Source organism: Chamaea fasciata, unplaced genomic scaffold, assembly GCF_029207755.1.
Source record: "Chamaea fasciata isolate MVZ Bird 193981 ecotype frontalis unplaced genomic scaffold, bChaFas1.0.hap1 SCAF_5, whole genome shotgun sequence".
In the NCBI taxonomy this organism is placed as follows: domain Eukaryota; kingdom Metazoa; phylum Chordata; class Aves; order Passeriformes; family Sylviidae; genus Chamaea; species Chamaea fasciata.
The window spans coordinates 14,520,020-14,543,550 of NW_027094090.1; the positions used below are offsets into that span (position 1 = coordinate 14,520,020).

Sequence of the window (23,531 nt, forward strand, 5' to 3'; positions counted from 1 at the left end):
CTCAACCTCCAGATATGCTGTGCTGCTTCTGACAGATGCTTGTAATTTTCAGTCCAGAGGTTCTTAGGATATTTTTACCTCTGGAGACAGTGGTTTGTTAGTATGGGCTGGCAGTAGGGATGGGGGGGGATGGAGAGACAAATTCCTGGGTTGTTGCAATTGACTCTTGTGCTATCACTGCCCGGGTCACTCAAGCTTCCAGGATCTGAAGCTACTGACATTACTGTGTGTGTTCAGGATTGAATCTCTGTATCTTAAGAGCTTAATCTATTCTTGTGCAAAAGCATCTGGAAGGGTACATTAGCTTCTGATTGGAGCTGAAATCTTTCAGGGTACCAGGATTAATTTAAGATGAAAAACTATGTCTTTTGAAGTCCTCTAATTCTGTGTGCCTTGGACAGGATACACAGTGCTATGTTCAGTTCACTGTCACTTCAATGAGCACCGACTCCCTTATTATTTTGTCTCATGGTAAAATACAAAAACCATCAATTTGCACATGAATATTCCTACCTTATATTTAAGAGTCGGTGCTTTAAATGGTACTTTAACCATTTCAGGATAACGTATTTAGTACACAGTTATATCTTAGAATTTTTTTTTTTGATTTTTGATTCTTCTGGACACTCTTTAAGTTGTAAGGGAGGGGTTTTGGCCTTTTTGGTATTGTTTTTATTTAACTTAAAACGGAAATTAATTCCCATAGTTCATAAACCTTGAAGTTTTTCTGTCCTTGAAACGTTGGAATTTTTCTAAAATAATTTTCCCTGTGCTTGGTCAAACTTCTATTAAAACATAATCCCTGTTGGATTATAAGTATCTTTGTTTATTTTGGAAAAAAATAGAAAACATCCATTTCATAGGTGACTTAAAATTGAAATTATGGTCTGATGAAAAGGCAACTTGAAGGAAGCTTGCAGTGTTAAGCACAGGAGTTTCCTTACCTTAAAAAATTTATGTTGGCACTATAGGTGGGCTTATTTTCAAAATGCTTTGTTTGCTACAGGAACAGGAGACCAGTGGCATCCACTTACGGTGACGTTAGAGCCAGCAAATCATTCAGCTGGAACTCTTGGATCTGAGTGACTTGTTTGGCTGAAGTTTGCATGAGTTCTGTCAGCAGAGGCACAAGGCAGGATAGCTGAGGACAGCCCAAGCAGCAGATTCAAGGTGCTGGCTGCTCTCTCATGGTGTGCACTGTCAGAACTTGCACTTTTGTTCTGAGTGTACTAGTCTGTACTTTGCCGATTGTATCCTGAGAAGCAATGAAAAAAGTGAATCACTGAAAGGAGGTGCTGAAGAGATCTTTAAAATGATAATTTTCCTTATCTCATTATCTGTAGACTTCAAGATTAATTATAGCAGATGTATGCTCTTAAGTGCGGTTTTATAGAATATATCGTATTTTAGAAACATTAATTTCTTTTAAAAGTAGTATTTTAGCAATCTTAGGGATTATTGCATTCAAATATGGTAAGCTTTTGAGTTGCAAGTCCTACGGAAGTCCTGAAAATTGGTGATTTCTGCTTAAGGTGGTTGGACTCAAAGTGAACACCTGTGGCTGTGTGGCATGCACGCACCACAGATGTATAATGGGCCTGATGGATAGCTTTGTTTGTAAAATTGTTTTATGGGCTTTCACTTATGACCTGTACAATCAGTGTTTCTGGTGTGAAGCTTGTGAAGAGTCTGGGTCTGCAGTGAGCTGCTGGAAGCCTGAAACCAGTGACTGATGAAAATCAGGAGAGCAGAGTTCCACCCTTGGGCTTTGTTTTGCAGTAATTATGTCTGTGAACAAGTATCAAGAGAAGCAGTTGTTCTGTTGTAGAGATCTTGTGTAACATGGCTCTGGATGAGTCTGGAGCCATCTGATTACTTTAGCACAACTCTTGGTAAGTCTTTTGATGCAACTTTGGTGCAAATGCTTCTAAAATACATTTTGCACATGGTAGTTGTAGAAGTGAAGGTTTAAAAGCACACATTCCTGTTCTTTCCATTTCTGATCTTCCTCTAATTTGTTGTCAGATTTAGACTGGTTTCTTAAAGGATTTATTCAAAGTAAATACATGTTCTGAAGGGGATTTTTTCATAGGTGGTTTCTTATTTTGGCTGTTTATATACCCAGTCACTGAACCCAGTTTCTTAGCTGAGACAGTCTGTCCCTCCTTCCTTCACAAGTCCCTTCCAGACATGCTGCTGGCATGGATGAAATGCCACACTGTGACCCCAGAGGGCCCCCCTGCCCCCATCTGGGGCACTGTGGATGGGCCACAGCACGCTTTCAGCCATGGGGTTGGCCAAGGTGTTCCCACTTCCCCCTAGGTTTGGTCTCTTATTCAGCTGAACAGTAAGGGTGTCTGCCTCTGCTGCAGTTGGGGGCAGACTTCCTTTTGTGTTCTCCCTTTCAGACTGCAGATTCTTGTTTGAAGTCCCCATGTGTGCCCTAGGGATTGCACCTGGGTTGACTTTCTTTGGAGTTCTGCCATCATTTCATGTGGCTATGTGCTAGTAAGCTCAGACACTGAAGCAGTTGTGTAAATTAACAAACAAACAAAAAAGGTGTATGTTTATAGCAAATTTTTGCCTTTACCTTGGGCTTGTAGTTTGGTTGTCACTCAGGGTTTTCCCCCCCTCCTCTGGAGGTGAGTTTTTTAGTTATGTGTATTCAGGAGTTGTCAACCCAGCTTCTCTGCCTGAACTTTTCTTCCACTGCCCTCCTTGATTTTTCCAATGTAATTCAGCAAGGCAGCAGCTCTCTGGAGGAGGTTTAGGTTTGTCCTCTGGGGCTAATCTGAAAGGCCTCTTGGCTCTCATTAGAGCTGATGTTTTCCAGGACCAGCTGGCACTGACCTTGGGGCTCATCCTTTGTGAGTGTTCTACAGCAACAAGCGTATTCTTCTTCTGCTCCTGAGTGACAAGACTACTCCCAGGCAAAAACATTTTCCAGGCAGTGTGGAGAGCCTCAGTAATACCTGCTGCTTTTAGTACATGGGCTGTCAGATGCTGCAAGGCTGAACAGTCTTCAGGGAGAAGGAATGATTCCCTTTCTTCTTTCTGAAGGCCGGAGGAAATTGCTTCAGGCCTTAATTCTAGAACTTTCTGGTCTCTTTTTAACGCTGTGTATTTGGGAAGGTCTAAGTTCCACGAGTCTCATCTCAAGTGGTAGCTTTGAGGAGCTCTCTAATCTAATGAACAGCCAGCCAAGCACATACAGCTGCATGCTCAGTTGTCTCTGAGGCAGGAGTGAAGTGGTTGTCAATCTCCAGATGATAGATACAAAACCAGGAGGTGCCAGAAATGGTATAAAACCTGCTATGTAAACAAAAATGTGTAGCTAAAAGTAGACTTGACATCACCCATATTTTCACAGTCTAGACAAAATTAAATAGTTCTAGAAACTTGTACCATAAGTGGGAGCCCTATGGCAAGATTTTCAAGCCTTTTCCCAGAAGTGGGAGTTTTTGCAGGCTAACCTGCAGAAACAAGAAGTAACAGCCCTTTTGTTTCCTTTTTCATTTGTTTAGGAGCCTCTTGTACATGGTTTTCTCCACTGTTGCTTCCCTTTGCAAGGAAAGCAAAACCAGTAATTGTGGTTTTAATGTGTCTCTGCATATGATCACTTTGAAAAAAGATTATTTTCCAGCAGTTGGAAGTATTAGGTATGTGTTTGTGTTTAGCCACAGCTCTTCTACTTTGCTGCCTTTCTCTGGAAATACAGGGGAATGCATTCTAAGTTGGAAAGAGCAGAAGAACCTGCCTGGGGTTACACAGGTTTTATTTGCCATGCTGTGGGATGTATGACCTTGTAAATAGGGAATGTGTTCTGGTGGGCACTGCTCTGAGAAACATCTACTGAATCGATTGCTGGCATGTGCCAGTGGAAGATGCTTTTTAATTTGTGTTTGCTCATAAGAAATTCTCTCCTGTTCGTTCTCTTAAATAGCTACAAAGACTTGACCAATCTCCCTTTCTTAGTAGCACTGGGTAGTTCTCTAGATATGTTTTTTGTAGTTTTAGCACTTCTATTCTTGTTTCACCAGATAAGAACTTTGAACTTAGGCCTACTTGAAGGCACCTATAATTTGAACTTTTAATCCATCTTGAACTGACCACACTCCTAATAAATGGGTGGATGCCAAAGTTTTGGATTGGGTTGTTTGTTCTTATCTGACTGTCTTCTTTCCTTCAAGTTCAGAGTCATAAAAACAGGAAGGTGACCTTAGTGTCATTAAATAACTTCATGTTGTTAGGACTGATATGTTGCTGTCAGAGCAGTGCCATTGTTCATAAACCATCAATTGCATTTATTCTAACAGAAAAGGTAAATATTGGTAGTATTTGAAAAGTGTGGCAATTGTTTTGATTCATGCCCTTTTCTGAGCTGTCTCCTACAGTTCATCAGATCTTGCTTTTGCATCTCTCTTGATTTCCAAGGGCAAGAGATGAGCAGATCTAGAAGCAGACCATCCTTTTCCCTATGCAGTACCAGAGCAGAACTGCTGTGCCCAGAGGAGCACTGGCGCCATCCTATTCTCATGCCCTGTGGTGCAGTTTAGCCTCCAAAACAAGACCATACCAGCTGGTAAAAATGGGCAGCTCCTGTTTCCATCCCTCTGATTTCCTCCCTTAAATTATCACTGATTCTTGTTCAAAGCCTGTAATGGTACTACAATACTTGGTAGTTATCTGTGATTCTGTGGGGTTTTTAACTAAATTATGAAAATTCAAACAGCATGACCCATTAGGTTTTACAGCTCTAGTCTTGGAAGGACTTGCAGTACTTAACCTGGAAAAAATTGAGTTGTTGATTTACTCAGTCATTAGACCACAGAAATGAATGGGTAGTCATGATTCAATCATTTCTTTAAGGAAGAGTTAGGTGTTCCTGATACTGAAGACAACTAACTTCTGAGCATTTTGCAATTTTTTCTCATGCTGTTTTAGCATAGGTTTGACATTCCATCTGTAAAAATTGTCAACATTCCAATTATAAAAATTATCAGGAGCTATGAAAGGAAAAAAAAAAAGCTACTATCTTGAAGGTGCCTAAAGAAAATTGGAAGAAAAAACTCTTTATTGATGCTAATAAAAATACTTAATAAACTACTTATGAGATTTTTATAGGAAAAGTGGTAGATAACTAAATAAATTATGCTGAAAGCCATAGCAAGAAGGCTGGAGCAACTTCAGCAGTCTAGAAAGATAACAGAAGCACAGAGCCTACATGAGGTGTTGGAGACAGGGAATATTTTTGCTGCCTGTTCGAACATCTAATTGGAGTGCGGGTGGGAACAGGGAGAGCTGGGGGCCTAAATTCTTGTATAGCTGCTGGAGGATGGTATACCAGAGTCCCAAAATCAGAGGACTCGAGTCGGAGTTAGTACTCCTTTGGAATCTATTTGTTCAACAGGTGATAGTAGGAAAGAAATATCTATTCTTAGGGCATTTTTTGTATGTTTAAGGTTCAGGTCAATGGGCTTTATTTGCTGTTCTTAGGTGTATGAAGGCCTACTCTGCCTGTTATTTTGAACCTCCTTTTCTGCGTGTAGCTAGGAAGTTTTGTTTATGAGTTTAAGGAGATAAAGATCATAGGTTCCCGCCACTAAGTACCTGCTCTCTGATTTGGTTAGTTAATTCTTTTAGGAGTGTTGTTGGGAGCTCTGATGGAGAGTCTTAACATCTGAGGAAGGCAGTGTGGTAGTGGATGAACCAGAGCATGGAGGAAGTAATGGTTAAGCCCGAAGCTGTGTGTACTTTAAGCATGTACTTCAGCAGATGTTGCATACAAGTGACCTTTTTTGTTTGTTTACAGGTCCTTGATTATTGAACTGTTGAGGTCAGTAGTAGCTATGTCAGCACAGGAATTGGGAATCTGCTTGAGGGGAAAGGTAAGTCTGGTTTTATTCACTATGGAGTTCAGCTAAGTCTTTTTCCTGGTAGTCTCCCTGCTCCTGCATTAATCATAGGTGCTGCTGACCTCACCAGTCCAATTCACATTGGAACAGCTCAGTACAAATGAAATCCAAAGCCACCTGGGCAATTTTAGGATCCTGAAAATAGAGATGGAAAAGGCTAAATGTTGCATATAGGCATTTGTGATGTTTTAGTCCAGAAATTCAATCACTGTGAGAATATTCTGAGCTAGTACTTGTCTGGTGTTGTGCTGTGTGTTGTTCTTGGGTAGGAGGAGAAATAAAGCACAGATCCTTCCTCTTGTAATGACTGACTGGTGTGTTCTTGGAAAAAATCATTGGTGCATGTAGCAGAAACGTGGGCACACATTGAGTAGAGCATTACACAAATAATGTTAACTTCCCTTCTAATGCGTGGGAATGTACTTTACTAAGTTCTTTGACAATTTGGATAAGAAGATACTATTTATCATAGAATCTAACATTGTGTAGGGCAAACACAGTATTTGTTTGCACCTGTGTCGTCTGTGTGATTTTCTCTGTGCATCTTGCAGTCCTGCAGGTTTAGGGCTCCATTTTGCTCCTGACCTCAGTCTGCAGGTTTTCTAGCTGGGGTGCACAGAATATTATCATGTTCAACAGCCTGTGTGCTTCTGAAAAAGCTGGAGTTTCACGGTGTATTTTTTGGTCATGCTTTGTTGTTTTACCTTCTGTTGCATCTCTGATGGTGACTTTATAATGAGAATAAGAAGAGATACTGTTTTTGTTTTGGCTTTGATTCTGCCTACTCTGTCCCCACCTACTCCTTTCTTTCATTCAAAAGCTGTCTGTTGTATCAGTGTGCAGGCCTCTCCTTGATTCAAAGTTAATTGCTTTGCCTGACACCCATGAACTATCTGGGCTATTAATCATTATCCTCTTAGATGTGGAGTGTTTCCTTGAACCAGAGGAAACCGTACTCCGAGCTTGTTATGCAGGAGTGAACAGGCTTCTCCTAACTCAAGACCAGCAGTCCTGTCTCTTCTGTAATACCTGTTGGATCTTTAGCAAGATCTGGGGCACCTGTTTAGAACAGTTGTGTTTATCCATAAGCTAATTCTCAGTAATTCACCCTGTAGTGGTGAAACTTCTAAGGGACTCTGTGCACATTTTCTGGTGTTCCTTGTCTAGAATCGTAACATGTTTCTGGCTGACTTAATAGAGCTTCTGCTCATGGTTAAATGTTCCCTTGTATCTTTGATCCCTGAGTGTGGAATTGTGTGTGTGACTGTTTCAGATGGGTTGTTGAGGCATCAGTCTCTATGGCTCAGTCTCTATGGCTCTCTGCTGGTTGAATGAGAGCGAGCCTGGGCTGCCTGATATCCTGCTGTCTCAAGCTTTGGTATTCATTCTGCTTTTCTTCCTGGAGACTCTTTGTGGAATACATGGAATGGAACTGTGCTTGTGTGTTAAGTGTGATGGGGACTTCCTATGACTACTTTGCTGCAGTCAAACTAGTCAGTTTTTCAGTTTTGCTAGCTGCAATGGCTTCTAACCCCCAAGTTTCTCCAGGGAATTTTATTTGGACTGGGATGTAGGGAAATCCGTCCTTGCACTGGTGCATAGAAGGAGGAGCTGGAAATGCGAGCGCTAAGGTAGCACTATTTGAACCTCAGTAATTCATATGCCATACTTGTCTTTCCTGGCCCATGTTGATAAAAAGCAATGTCTGATCTTGGCCTTCTAGACGGCCACATTGGGAAGTAGGAAGGAATGCAGACATCTGGAGAGTTCCACATGTGTGTATGCAGAGAAAGAATTGAGTAATGAAATAAAATTACATTGCTGAATATTTTAATTAGGAGTTGATTGTATTTTTTGTGGTGAGAAAAAAGGAGACTGAAGATGGTTATGCAAGAGGGGGTACTGTAAACCAAGTGTACAGATTTTCAGGATTAGTGTGTTAGAAACAGATTCTGCAGCTGTGTTCTGGAGGACAGGACGAGATGTGAAGAATGGCTTTGTGTTATGGAGCCATTCTTCCTGCTTATTTAAGTTTTGTTTTGTTATTTTTAATCAAGTATGGATATATACTTCTTGTCTTAGTCCTTTCTTTTTGTTAAATAGGGATGTGTTTCTTCACTTAGATAATATGGATTTGTTTGTTTTAACACCTGCACAGGATAACTAGTTTTCATCTGTGCTGTGGTAATGAGCAAGAGGAAGAACTTCAAGAGGCTTGACTTGGCACATTCCCTGCAAAATTGATTTCTTTACCTTATGATCTTGATAAACTACAAATTATTACAGTACTTTACAGGAGATAGTAATCTGTTCATCAAGTAATTGTAGGTTTATATAAAATCAGGTCTGTAAGATAGATATGGATGTCATACTGAGCTACAACTGAAAAGTATAGCTTTAGGCAGATTTTCTAGGGAAGTTTGTAAGACTTCTAAACTGATATTTGAAGATAACACACATAGTATTTATTTGTAAGTGCTATTCATCTTCTACTGTATTTTGCTTACAGCAGTGTTCTGTTTCTTGCTTGAAGCAAATGATTCAGCTAGTTGTAGTCAAACATAAAAATGCCTGTGTGCATGCTTCTCAGTCTCACACAAATATGTTCCCAATGTAGCTGAATCATCCAGAAGCAATGTATGGCTCTTTCTTTGGATTTCTATTTGTCCTGCATTATCAGCACTAAAATTCATGTATCCCTAAAGCAATAATAGGTTGAGAAGTGTTTGCTTTACTCTGTCTCCTTTTCACAGTTCTGAGTGTTCTTTGGTTTGTATTTCTATTTGTCAGCATTATAAGCCACTAAAACACATACATCCCTGAAGCAGTAATATGCCAAGAAGTGTCTGGTCTGCTGCATTTCACTCTCACCCTTGCTCTGTGTGTTCTGTGCTCTGGAAATTTATCTTTTTACGGGGCCTGTAGCCATCAGTTTTCTTAGTCACAGTAAATTTTGCCAGTGCATGTTCCAGATGGAGTTGCCTGTTCTACAGCCTGGAGCCCATTCTGTTTGTTTGCATGCTGTAGAAGCAATCATAGCTTGAACACTATTACAAGAAAAAAATATTTCATGCTGATGCAAAGAGCTACAGACACAAGACCTCAAACTCATCTTGCTGTAACATGAAGTTTTTTGTGTAATGCACAAGCCTGAATTACAGTCTTATGTTAAAATAAGTTAAATATATGCATGTGGTTGTTTTACTTGGTCACTCACTTGAAATGCTGCAGTGAGGGTGCTGAGGCATTGGACCAGACTGCTCAGAGAAATTGTGGATCCACCTTGGAAGGGGCTTTGAGTAACTTGGTCTAGTGGAAAGTGTCCCTGCCCATCCTGTGGCAGGGCAGTTGGAACTAGATAATATTTCAAGTCTTCTCCAACCCAAACCATTCTGTGAACCTATGAATAAGAAAGTGTCTGTTGTGCTGTTGAAAGATGTGACTTGCACAATAAGTCCTCAAGTTTATGATGCAGTCTTTTGCTGAGTAAACATAAGATCGATCAGTCATTCTTGGTTTTGTCACTTTCTGGTGTTTGGATCATCAGGTGACTATGGTGCCTTATGCCTCCATTTTTCGTTCTGTAAGGTGGAACTGATGTTTGCCTTTTCAGAAGTATTCTTGGACTTATTTAAAAACAAACAGTAGTATTTTTTTCTTTCAGTCATAACCTGATCAACATTGCAATTTCTGTTAATGGATATTATAGTGTGATTTTCAATTTCTCAGGTAACTTCCTCTATAGTCAGATCTCTTCTGTGTCCCTCCTTGGTGTGTGTTTGACCTGTAGACAGTCAGTACTGTTGATGGTACTTCTCAGAGAAGTCCAGTCTCGTTACAGCCTTATCATTCAGTCTTACTGAAATGCAGGTAAATTATTTGTAACAAATTAATTAATTGCTATTTAATAATTTTTAAATTTTATTATTTAATTATGACTTGATTTTGTAACGGTACGTAATTTTACTCAACTGGAAATGCAAACTGTGCATTCTTAGATACGTACATACAAATTGGCACATACTTGTCATTGAGAAGAAAAAGATTGCCAAAAATCAGGCCACCTGTAAAAAGCATTCTAAAATGTATCTTAATGGAGTAATGTAGCCTTAACTTCAGGATGTACTCTGACATGCTGTGTCACTGACCATGCTTATTCTTCAGTTTCTCCCACAAGCCTTCTCTGCCTTACAAGCAAGTGGCACAAGAGTCGTTAAAGGACTGCCACTAAATGCTTTTGGTTAATCATTCCTAAGACTGAGTTTTCTAACATGGTATATTGAAACCCTGCTCAAAGGGTCTGTACATATTAGCAATTAAAAAGTCCTTTAAACTAAGAAAGGGCAACAATGTATACTCTGAATGAGCAGCTGAGTGTCAACTTGACAGTATTGGAAAAGTAGATCTCAAGATGACAAGCAGTAGACATTTCAAGTGACACACACTGCATTAGAAGCATAATCCATGAGGAGCTTTTCTAGCTGTTGTATTACTGCAGTAGGTTACTAGTGTTAGGGAGGAGGATCCTGTTACTGAGGAGGTTATCTTTGGTGACAGGGAGAGTAGCATTCTGCTAGAGTAGTGTCTTCTTCCCAACCTCGTTGACAAAGCCTGTCATCAACATATCCATCCTTTGCAATGAACAGTAAAATTTTATGGGGAAAATACTGTGGTTTTATTATTTTCATACTGTATGCAAGTATAAATAATACTAACTGGGCACTAGTCACCTATGAGCTGTTTTGTGCTTCATTCCAGGTTCCTAGTTCTTTATTAGAAGCTATCACAACTGGTTCTGTTCCTACTCACAGTTACTTTATTAGTGCTCAGTTTAATGATTCTTCCCCAGTGGATAATGAATTCTGCTTTCTGCTGTTGCTCTCCTGCAGTATTGTCAATGGTCCCTACCTTTTGTTTTGGGAAATTAGAAAGAGGAAGTAGGCCAAAAATATTTTAAAATGTAAATAACGTAATTTTTACTTCTGAGTGAAAATTCAATTATATGTAGGTAGGTTTTACCAGAATTGATGTTTCAATTAAGTCTTGCTTTATGAAAACTTAATTAAAAGATCAGGTGAAATGTGATATAGGGAAAATCAAGATGGGAAATAGTAATTACTTGATAGAGTTTCTTTGGTAAGAGTCCTATGAGGATTCAGGCATCCTTCCCTGCTCTGGTCTAAGACTTTTCAGTTTTCCTCAAGTATGGAAATTTCTTCATAAATTCTTCTCTGTGAAAGTGGAGTAATGCTGTAATCTCAGGGCTTGCAAAGTTTATTTTTCAGAGAGATTCTGGATTTAGTTATTTTTCTCAATGGTAGCTTGTGCACAAATCTTTTCACTTAAAGCTTGAACCTTAAATGAGAATGTCTTGTCACTTTGAAGGAGAATGTGGCTTCATTTTTCACTATAAACTTTTCAGTTTCAGGGATGGAATCCACTTCTAAGTGGTAACAGGTATGAAGGAGTTAAAATTTACGACTCTCTAGTAGCTGTGCCTCAAGTATAAAAAAGCTGGGTCACTTAGAGGCTGGCAGACAGCAAAGTGAAGCAGTGGAGTATTTCATTGCCCAGCTTGTTATCTGACAGCTTACACTGATTTATTGCAACTTGTGTAGTGCAAGTCACAGCAAAAGCAGATTTAATCTTAGAGATACTTGCTGTATCAGTGTTAATTGGGATGGGACTGTCAGATATACTTTTTAAAATTGCAACTCCTATTTTTTCTTAAAATTTCTCATTTTCACTATTCTTTCACTTTAGAGGGGCAACACAGCAGACTGACAGATAGGAGAGTCAGTGCAGTGCCCTGAGTTGCAGAATGGCACTTCAGATACCCATCTTTATTTCCTTTTAATCTTTAGGTTATCTAGAGTTATCAAAGTCTTGTATCACTCAGTGGGATTTACCAAGAACAATGCAGCAATGCAGTCTTTGCCCAGCTTTCTCTGTAGGCTCACCTGGAGCTCTGCCTGAATCCTCCCCTGCTCTTGTGCCTGGAGAATGAAAACAGGGCAGGAAAGAGCTGCTCTGTGGGGGGACCTCAGGAGTTGTGCTCGGTGCTCTGAGTAAGGACCTAACAAAGCACAAACTAAATGTTGAAGTAAAGCAACTGTTACCAGAATTACTTGTCTTGTTTGGAAAATGACTGTCCATCACAATGCATCTAGAGAACTGCAAGTTGTCAAAAACTGAAGGTCATGAGAGCAACATTTCCCAGAAAGCTCTTTGGCAGTCCATTTCCCTGACATATTTAGCAGTAATTTCTTTCCACCAGCAGCATTCATCTACTCCTGGTTGGCTGAGGCTTTCTCAGCTTTGTAGTTGATCTGTTCCTTTTTTCCTTTTAGCACTTGATGCTACTGTCTTGCTTTCCCCCCCTCCTCAAGTGCAGCAGCCTCATTCTTCACTTGCAGCTTTTTTTTTTTTTTTTGGTGAGTATGAGCCACTAGTGGAAGTAAATGCACATCAAAAGTGTTTAAAGTAACCTTTTTTCCCTTGACAGCTTGAATATTACACCATGAGTGCTGCAGTTGTGATAGTCTAGGAGAGCAGTCACAAGTAATTTCTAGGTCTAAACCTGTGTGACATGAAGAAATTCAGAATTGGCTTATCCCTCTGCTAAGGGCACTCTAATGCAAGATCCTTGTCCTAATAGTTAAAAACCCTCTCTGAGACTACTACTTTTCTTGAGAGAACTTTACTTAGGATTCCTCCATAGAATGTTCTGTTACAATTGCACTGCACTGGGACTGAGCAGCTGTTACTGAACTGGTAGCATGGAAACTCCAGATCATGAGAAGGACACATGACAGCTAGATAATATTAAGCTGAGCTGCTTCTCTTAAAGCAAAGAAGTGTGCAGCACTGGTTGACTTAACCCATGTACACTGGGAAAGGCCTTACTCTCCCTAGCATGCAAAATGTCTATGAATGTTCCTTGAGGAACAAGTACTGTACTGATTTCTACCACCCCCCACCCACCAATACTGCAAATACTTTGCCGTATGGTCAAAAAGATGTTTTATTTTCTCTGCGTGGATCACTTGTGTTTGTAGACACAAGCTTGGTTGTATACAAATCTGCTAGTGTAGAAAGAAACTGAGCAATTGCTGTGATTCCTGTATTTTCATTGTAACTGTCGTTATGCTTACATTACTGTCATAAGTGCCACTTCCATTATGAAGGCATAATTGAAACTTAGTTTTTAAAATCAAGCCTTAGGCTGTAAAAAGCTTACAAGGCTTTTGTTTATTTTTTAGAGTAATAGCTATAAAACCATATAACTGGTACCTGTCTTCCTACCAATCATGCTGTTTTTTGCACAAGTGGATAAATGTAGCAATTCCTATAAAAATATAGTTCTGTGAGTTGAGTTGATGTTTGCAATGTATTTACCCATGGCAAGCACAAAATTCCTGGGAATATACATTAGACAGTATTTTTGAATGGCTTTCCTGAATAGTGGATGATATCATTCAGTGTTACTTTTTCTCTAAAATATTAGTTTGTTTCTCTAAAACAGTTAAGTTTGCAATGAGATTTGTCTTTCTAATTCTTATTTTTATTTTAATTAATTGCAGGTGGTAGGCAAGAAAATGTGGTGTTCTGCTCATCTTCATCTGAAGCTACATGTTTGGAGACAATTGCTAGACTTTTAACCAAGTGAAACCTTAAGCAATTTACAGAGAAGTTAACCAGTTTCACTGTTTTGATAGCTGCATTTGTAGAAAAAAGCACTGTTAAAAATAATTTAGGTCTTAGTTGAAGAGTATAACTATAGGTTTCAGGTATAACCTGAAGGCATGCTTTTGTCTGAGTTGTAGTTCAGGTTCTTAAAGCTTGTTCATGTTTGTATGGATATCATTTCCTTTAAAATTCTTGTAAGTTGTGTAAAGCATCACTGTAGTAGAATTAGGCGGAAAATGGTATATAAGCAAAAGGGTAATGTTAGAAAGGAACATTCATTTTCTGTATAGCTTTCAAACCATTGCCCTTGTCCTCTGAAAATAAAATTTCTCTGCACAGAAAATGTGCTAATCCTTGAAGCATTCAACCATTGTTTTAGGGGTTTTGATGTGGGATTGGTTTTTTTCAACCATGTAAAGATTGTGTTTATAATGCTGGCTTTCTGGCATATATGAATGGCTGTGCATATGAGCCTGGTGAATCTTTCTGGGTCATTCTAAAACCGCACTTCCCTGCTGGAAATTGCAGTTTGTGTGGCAAAGTCAGCAGAAAGAGCCAGATTGGCACCCCAGCTTTTCAGTGCTTGGCACAATTCCATGCCAGGCACTAGATCAAAAGCTTCAAATGGCCAGTGGGGTAGCTGAGATGTGGATACTCATCCAGATCCCCTGCCTTGCTGGATGGGGAGAAGCCACTGGATGGGGAAGCACCTCCGTATCTGTGTCTGCCTCAGGGCCTGACCACCTTCAGCTGCCAGTTCCTCCTAGGTGAGGGCAGGACATGGAGTGCACTCTGCTGGTGCTAAAGAATGTCTACAGAAAAGCACTGCTTATCTCAATTAGTATTTATTTGAACTGAAACCACTCTTGAAGCAGATCAAGTAGTGCTTGACTTACATGTTTATACAAGCTGTCACAAAAAAAACCTTACTATGTTGTATTCATAATTTTCAAGTGAAAACAAAAAAAATGCTCTTATTTCCTGAAGGGAGAAATTTTTGCAATGTGGTAAAAATAAATGTGTCAAGTGGTATAAACATCTAGGCTGCTTTACTCTTTCACTGTGTAAGGTCTGCATCTTAGAATGCAGTTACAGATTTTTGAAAATAGTTCTTGATCAAAATAATTCAAAACCAGAACAAATTAGAACTTTTTCCTAGTTGCTTTTTGCAGCTTTTAGTCACTTCTAGGGTTGATTGTTATTCTATATAGTTATTCTATATATCATTATAGTATTGCTATAATGATTCAAAAATGCATTTCTTCATGATTTCTTGTATCGTTCTGAAATGAGATCTTACAGATATGAGCTCCAGGCAGAGATTCCCATTATTGCATTCTCAGTGGGATACTCAGGAACTCAGGCAGCTGGGTGGGGACTGGCTGGGAGTTTCACAGGCTGGGTTAATAGGAACAGATGCTAGCCATAAAGAATGACTGGGCACGGGTAACTAATTCCAGATTGCTGGGAAGTGTAAACTGCCATCTGTAGTGCTAGGTGTGGTCATAGGCTTGGACAGTTGCAAAGAACTTCGCTTTACATTTTCTGGAGAATTATCTTATGCCTCTGGTTAATTAAATCCTATGCTCTCTTTCTGATTTTGTCACTCAAGATAAATTTCCTCTTAACAATTACTTCGAATAATCTCAAAATAATTTTGAATAGAAAAAGTTACTTCTTTAAGAAGAGTTTCTTCCCAAAATGAGCTGTTCTGCAGATAACGCTAATGTTGAGTTGAATAGGACCCCACAGATAAAGTGGCTTTAACACTTAGAGTTATAGAATATCCTCAGTATTTTTAAAATTGCTGCCTGTTTGTTATAAAAGATTACTACATTCTTTTTGTAACTCCTAAACTGTTTTCTTTTAATAAACTGAGTGAACTAAGCTTAATTTTAATAAACTTTCCCACTGTAGCTTGTAGGTGGTTCTTGTCTGTCTTCCCTCAAGTGTCGTGGCTCACTTTTTTCCATTGCATGACCCCCAGTTTTCAGATTAAAAATATTCCTTGACTTAAAGAATTTCAGTGTGGGAAAATCGGTACTGTGATAAATAGTCCCTCCTTGGTTATGCTTTATTGAATATTCATGTCTCTTTACTATATGTGATTACCCTAGGCTGTTCTTCTGAAATAGTGTCCTGGGGATGCCAGAGAAAGGCCTTAACATTTCAGTTATGGAGGAATTGCATTCTGTGTTGGCATGTTGATTTTGTTGTGAGCTGGATTTACTTCCATATCTTTTGAACAAGGGAGAGCTTGAAACTTGGAATTACTCTTTTGGAAGGCTAATGCCATCTTCTTGGGGCATTGCATTTACTATATGGCAGTTGTGGTTGTTTCTACTGGATGCAATTTGAGGTTTTCTTAAGTGAAGAAGGATTTTGTGGTTTTGATCCAGGCTGATAACACACAACAGTGAAAAAACCTTCTTGTGGTCACCGGTAATATTTATCCAGGCTCATTAAGATATGATTGTTCTGTAAATCTGAGACTGTATCAACTAGTGCCAGCTTCATTTGCATTTCTTCAGATTGCTCTGGTCCTTGACTCCTTCACAGTTGGATGCCACGTAGTAATTTAGGGTTTTGGTTGTAATTACAGTATTGGTCACAGGGGTTTGGGCTGGTGGCTAGTTAGGGGCATAAAGCTCTGGAATTGCTTAGTCTATTAGATGTTCAACAGTACAGTTTAGTTATTTATGACAAACCAGCTCTTCTATATTTAGGTAAATTAGTGTTAAAATACCAGGCTTAAATGAAGGCTGCTGATGTTGGACCCCCATTCTAGAAGAGATGCACCTAAGTCTGTCCATTACTGTGATCTGCATTCTCGTGTGATTTTAGTGCTGCTGGTTTGTCCCACTGCCCTTGTGCATTTCTGTAGCCAAGCACAGTTGTGCCAGAGCTGAGAAATTGACTTCTACTAATCTGGCATAGGGGAGATGCTAAATGCAGAAGTGTGCTGCCAATCATCCTTGAAATAACTTTCAGTAACCAGCTATAAACTGCTGATAATGCCTTTACTAGATATGTGCAGTGGGTGGGAAGCCTAGATTTTAGGGGGAACTTGAGCTTTCACTGATATTCACACTCAAATACAAGCTGTGCCATGAATATTTTAGCTTTATCTGCTAGGGAAATGGTTAGTGTACTAGAACAGCATTCAAATGCACTGCTTTCTCAAGTATTTCCTATTAGCATGTTTAATAAGGCACTCTGTTATCCCCTTAGGTTGACTGTCATTACTGAAAGCTGAAGTGTTAACTGTAAAGCACAAAAGGACTCTATGAGACTATAAAAAGGCTTAATTTCTGATTAGGTTGAGCAATAAAATTGTAATGTGTTGTGGAGCTGTCTGTCGAATAGGAGGTGGCTGATTGTTGACAGCTCCTGTATGTGTGTTTGTGAAAGCTAATGGTCTTTAAAAATAAGTATCCTTTGCAGTTAAAATGGATCCCTTTTGTCAGTGTTGCATTTCTTCACAAACTGTTTAAATCGATTCTTCTTTGGTGGTAAAGATTATACAGTTACTGTAGAACTTTTCTGTTCTTTTAGGAAGGTAACCAGCATGTTCCCCCTGTCCTCCTGAGTTTTGCTACTCAGATATGAGCAGTGTTCTAAAATTATCGGTTGGCAAGAAAGCTGGTTTTGTCAGAGTAAAGCTAAAACCTTAAAGTATAATTTTGTGGGAACACAACTGAAAGAAAATACTTGATGGAAGTCTCTTTGTCAATATAATGTAACATACTTCTGGGGTCAATAATATTTCCAAGCCACTAAACTTAGATTGCATGTCTAGTATCCAAGATGTAGGAAGTTTACCAGATTTCCTTCAAAGTTGCTGTATGAAAACATTAGCTCAGCTGTAGGTTGGCAAGTTTCCCCTTGTGACCTTTGGAATTTGCTGTTTACTTTTATTCTCTTCATACCCCCACAAAAAGCTCACCTTGACTTTGTATTCAAATTTTCTTGTAGCATAGCAACCTCTGCTAATATTTAATTCCTGATTCTCTGCCATAAACTTCCTTCTTCATCAGGTTGCCTCCATAAATCCTCTGTCTGTGGAATCACTGTTTGGAGTCCTTACCATTAACACAAACCATTACAGAATGCTTCTTAATTAAGTGAATCTTAAAGTTGGTAGCATTACAGTTTAACATTTTAATGCAAATTTGCTCTTGCAAGATATGTGAAATATTTTACCTTGGTTAAGTAGCTTTATATGTTAGTCATTGTAGCTTTGTATGTTAGTGAAGGATGTTCTGAAAGGAAACTTTCTAGTTTCTGCCTTTTCCTTTGGAGCTCCTAACAACACAAATTTTTGTAATAAGCTATGTATGTTCTTTGTTTTTAGTAGAGATTAATTGCTGAGTTGCTGTACTCTGAAAGAGGATTGGAGATTTCTTTGTGCCTTTTTAATGATTATTTCACATTTTAATTTTAGTTTCCACCTGGACAGTCTGGGGGTCCCATGGTGGTTCAGGTTACTCCATTGTCATAACTAATCCTGCCTGGGGGCTGGTACAGTCTTCTGATGTCACTGTGAACTGTTTAAAGGAGATAAGTGGTACAACTCCCTTAAGAGGCAGGTGGATATCTTTCTAGCTGGTTGTATTCCCTGGTTTGCTTGGTTTTCATGCCAACGGTCAGCACAAGCTGGACAGGAGGAACAGAACCATGATACAAAGAGACATCAGTTCCTGGGTGTGCCTCCTTAGCACTTACGGTTAACCATCAGTCCTCTTTATTACTAAGCATGAAAGACTGAGTTGCGGTAACTACGAAAGTTTGTCGGGAACCCTTCCCTGTGTTTTTTGCTGCATCTGACACTGGTTATTGGCTGATGCCAGTGAAAAGACTGACAAATTCCTTCCACCTTAGAGCTCTTTTACTGTGCTAGGAGTAAAAGTGCATCTCATTCAATATCCTGTCTCCAGCTTTTGTTGCTCATCTGTTGTTTTTATGATGCACCTTCCCTCCTATTGGCAGGAGACAGGAGCTGTGGTGGAAGTCCTGATCTGGACAGGGTACATTTATATCTGTCTGATCTTGCAAAAATAAGTCTTTAAAATTAATTCCATCTCCTTAGCATTAATGCTTAAACACATTTTACAAATAACTTGGATTCCTTTTTTAGTCCTTGTGTTTTTTACTATAATCTCATCTCTTAAAATGTACTTGTAATTCTCATTATCATAGGAGCTCTCCTTTGTTGACCTTTTTATTTCTATTGTCAGTAACTTTGTTGACTTAATTTCGGAACTTTTTAATGAATTCTTTATGATGCTTACATATTCATACTGGAAATGCTCTTCTGGATGATAAAGTGATTTTAAGATGTCTTTTCACACTGCTGGTCTATTGATTGTCTTATAATTGAGCTGTGTACAGACTTGTCTCTGCTTTCTACTGGAAAGTCTGCAGATTATAGTAGGAGCCCTACTAATTAGTCTCCTAAGTGATTTTAGTTGTGAAAAAACATTTAATATGATGATTTCAGCCCATTGTGTCATCTGATGCTTCCCGTATAATAATTAGATGCATCTTCTGGGCGAAATTTAATGAAACTTCTGCTGTTTTTTCTAAGCTTTATCCTTTAACGAGGACAGAAAGTTCATGCCTTGGTTACTCAAGTGGATAAAGACTAGACTTCCCTGCTCTCTTTTCTCATATTTCATAGCTGTGGTGCACAATGTAGAGCTTCAGCCTTCTCTGACAGATTCCCAGTTAATTGTTTTCATTTTCTTTTTCTCATGTCTTGTCACTTATCAGCTCTATTAGTTAGGTAGTAATATACTTGCCTGCAGCCAGAATCTTTTATTTGGTGTGAGCAATTTAACAGTGAGAGCATATTAGGAAATGTCGTGTAAATGAAAGCCTGTCTTATGAAGGATTAAGGAAAGACTCCATTGCAGCTATATTTGTTTTGCTAGGAAAGCTGTTCTTTGTTTTCAAATTTCTCTAGTATCTGGCTTTTAAAATAATTACATAACAAATACTGGTTATGTATTTTAGAGTTTTTTATACTTGAGTCGTACTCAATGCCTTGCTTCCGACTGCCTTTTCGGGAGAACTTACTCTCCTCTGTTCTACTGTGTCTTATATGAAAATCAGAGGAGGTAAATCTTGAGAACATCAATGCATTCTAAGGCAACGAAAAGCAAAGGAGTAATGTAAATAATACTCGAGAATCTAAAACATTATTTCTTTAAAGTCCTATGATTTTTTTCTCTTATTTTGATCAGTTTCAGAATAGCCATTTTTTCACTCTTGGGTTTTTTTTCAAGAACTTTGCTTTTGTTTATGAAGACTTGCTGCATGACAGTCAGATAAACTAGGAAGGCTTTCCTAATTGCCTCCTCCTTTTCCCTGATACCTCCTGCTGCACTCTTTCAGACTCAGAGTAGCAAAGCATATGTTTTGATATTGAAATGATAGTTGAAAATATGTAACAAATGTGTCTTCTGAATTAAGATTTTGGCTTGAATATTTTGAAACCTGTAGGATTTGGGACACACAGTAGAGGAAGTAAAGTCTGAATAGAAATCCAGAAAGGCTGTATAAGACAGCAACATTGTGAACACATTTCTCAGGGCAAGAAAGCTGTCATGGAAGCTGTAGAATTAGTGTCATTTTGTTTGGAGATCCACATGTTGAGATGGTCAAGGCCTAACGGAGCATGGTTCTGGGCAGCCTCAGCCAGCTGCTCCTGCTTGAACAGCGATTAGACTAGATGATCTTCAAGTGTTTCTGGCAACCTAAGCAATTCTGTGTGATTTTGAGCTAATACTCTAAATCTTTAGGTTTCCCTGATAAATCTTGTGCTATTTATTGCAGATTTGATGATAAACAATTTCAACTATTGTATTAATGCCAGCTGAATAGCTGGTATCACTGGCTAGCTTGTGATAGGATTGTTGGGGATGTGCAAGCTTCCTTTTCTCTGTTTATTCCTGTAGTCATCAACTTGTGAGAAGAATGCAACAGTAACAATCTGTTGTCATGATGCCTCTTGTTTAAGACTTTTTACAAGCACATGTTAACTTTCATACCACCCCTATGTTATGCAACAGGTTTTAGTTTCACCTGTAAGAGGCAAGTGTCATAACTGTGGCTACCAGTGGTTCTGGCAGTGTCTCAGGGCTGATGGTGTGCTCTGAACATCTGAACCAGAGAGCTTCTGGTCTGGACAATGGTGTGGTTCTGCTTTCTGGGTGCCTGAGAAGCATTTTTGGCTGGCATGCTTTGAACAAAATTCCTCTGCAGGTCCTGTGTAGAATCAGTCTTCATTAAGAATTGCAAGGGGGTAAAAGGTAGCTTTTTTACAGAGCATGTATTGGTTTTGGTTGTGCACATCTTTCTAACTGCTTTCTTGTAAAAACCACAGATCTTGCCATCTTTACTTCTCAAATTAGCTTCACTAAATGATTATGTATGTCAAAGTTACATCTTAACATATAGTCCCAAGGAGCCTATGGGAAGATGGCCACAGCGTAGTGGGGCACTAGAGGTGACATGCCCAAGGCAGAGGGGTGGCCAGGGGAGCAGGAAGGCCCAGCCTCATTAGGCCAGGGCTGCCACAGCTATAGGGACCTGCCCCTTTGCTCCTGTGGCAGCCGCTGTCTCATGTGGGTCCTCAGTGGCTTTTATTTGCAGCAAGTGGACACACTCCTGTACTTTCCCAAAAAGGATTTTCTGCTTTATGTGTGCAGTCTCTATCATTTTAATAGTCATTATTTCAAATACTGATGTGAAATATAGGAGAGAAACACCCATGATGGTGGGCTGGGTTTGAAAATTCACTTCTCTATCAAATACACAAAGTACTATTTGAATGCTCCTTTTCACGGTGCATTCTGGTTGGCTTTGAAAATGAGTTGAATAAACTTTTAATGCTCCTTTTTTTCCCCCTGACATTTGTATTTGGATTTTTTATTCCATGCCAGTTGCTCAGTCGATAAGAGAAGGAGGCATTGGCATGTCCTGGGAGGCTCTGCTGGGAACTGGGTTATCATGCTGAGAGGCTGCTGTGAGTGTTTACCTATTGCAACAAAGCATCTTCTCATGCCGTTTTATTATTAAACAATCTGTATTCTGTGCTCAAGCTTCTGGAGACTCCCAGCAGTCCTGTCAGGCTAACCTTGTTGCTAAAGATGATTTTGTGTGCTTAGTTTGGTGAGTCAGCCAGGCAGTGGGGTGTTAGCTGAAGGCTCTGCAATCCCATGATGAAGCCCTTCTACTGTGACACAAGCCAGGAGCCATAGCTGTGCTTCAGGAGCTTGTTCATGCTTTTAGGTGACCCCATTTCCTACTGGGGCTGTGGCACTGGCCGGTGCTGTTGTGGGGCTGTCTGTAGGGAGCCGGTGGAGCTGCCCCGGGCGGGAAGATACCTTGTGTCTAATGTTGCTTGGCTGTGCTCAAGTTATATATCGGCAGACTTCAGTCAAAATGTTTTTGAGTGGCTGCTGCCAATGTACTTCCAGTTTAAATTACAGTAGAAATAACTGTTTCTTGTCAGTTTCGGTTCTTGTAAGGAAATAGAGATTTGGACCACCAAAGTGTGTGCTGCGCCCGGGTGTGCTCTTCACACACTGTTGTACTCTGGTTTTACAGTTTTTTTTGGGTTCCTTGGGGACATTTCTGTCTTTTGCACAGATGACTCATGACATAGTTAGTAGGAAATACTAGCAGTGTTAAGACAGAATAAAAAGCAGCTGTGGTTTAGCATTAGTCCTTGTTTCCTTATGGTGATAGGGCTTTTTGCATTGAATCATGGAGTGGCTTGGATTGGAAGGAACCTTAAAGATCATCCAGTTCCAATCCCCCTGCATGGGCGAGTAGGCCACTCGCTAGATCAGATTGCTCAGGGCCCAGCCAACCTGTGCTTGAAATAGCACAAGGAATATTTTTAAACCAAGTTAAGGAACAGTTTGTTCTATAACAGTAATGAAATTACACAATAATAATAATAGTGATGATGATAATAATAATGATAGTAATGCATGGTCTTGTTTTTGTTTTTGGCTGTGGAAGCCATGCTTAAGTTCTTTGTAAACAGAATTTTGTGAACGCCGGATGTCTTCAGTTAGTCACTTTGACTTACGTGTGCTTACTTGGATCACAGCATCTCTTTCTTTCAAAACTATAGTTGTATCTATCCTTTTATTTAATTTCAGTGTACATGCAATGTGAATTGAAGAAAGTTATTCTTTGTATCATTACAGCAAAACTTGAAATTCCAATACAGCTGCTAGCAACCCTTTACTTTGGGTATGCTTCTAGAGTTCATTAGTTGCATTTTCATTGTTTTCATCCTTTCAAAGCCAGAAATCAAATTTGTCCAGCTTATTTCATTTAAGTGTGTGCAAATTTTGCCTTCAATAGAGTTAATTTTGTAAACACGAAGTCCTAAGTTTAAATTCAAAATATAGTCTGTACTGGCTGCTGTGAAGAATAGGAACTCTGTTGCAGCTGAAACCAGCACATCCTCCACCCCTTACTCCATCTTGATGCAGTGCATTCCTTTTACCCGTGAGCCCTCTTCCCATTCTTTGATATAATACACATATATCATTCACACAGTCTATGGACTGCCCCTGTGAAATGTCTGTAAAGTGTCCAAATATGTCCACTGAGTTTGTTTAGTCCATGACTTTGGGCTCCATCTATTAGGATGGTCTCTCAGGGCAGGAGAGATGGTGTTTTCTGGGGAGTTACTTGGTCACCAAAGCCAGATCAGTTTGGATCACTGCTTGTCATGCCCAGCCTTGGTCAGCAACTCAGCCCTGTGTAGCTGCTGGTTCACTCCCTGCTGGTAGGATGAGGGAGAGAATTTGAAGGGTAAAAGTGACAAAACTCGTGGGTTTGAATAAAGACAGTTTGGTAGGTATAGCAAAAGCCACACACTCGAGCAAAACAAAACAAGGA

General features: G+C 39.4%; 1 protein-coding gene across 3 annotated transcripts in view; it reads left to right on the top strand.

The window, feature by feature from the left end:
- Nucleotides 1–23,531, top strand: part of SLC2A13 (solute carrier family 2 member 13) — a 144,858-nt gene that overhangs the window by 5,486 nt on the left and 115,841 nt on the right. The window lies entirely within an intron of this gene.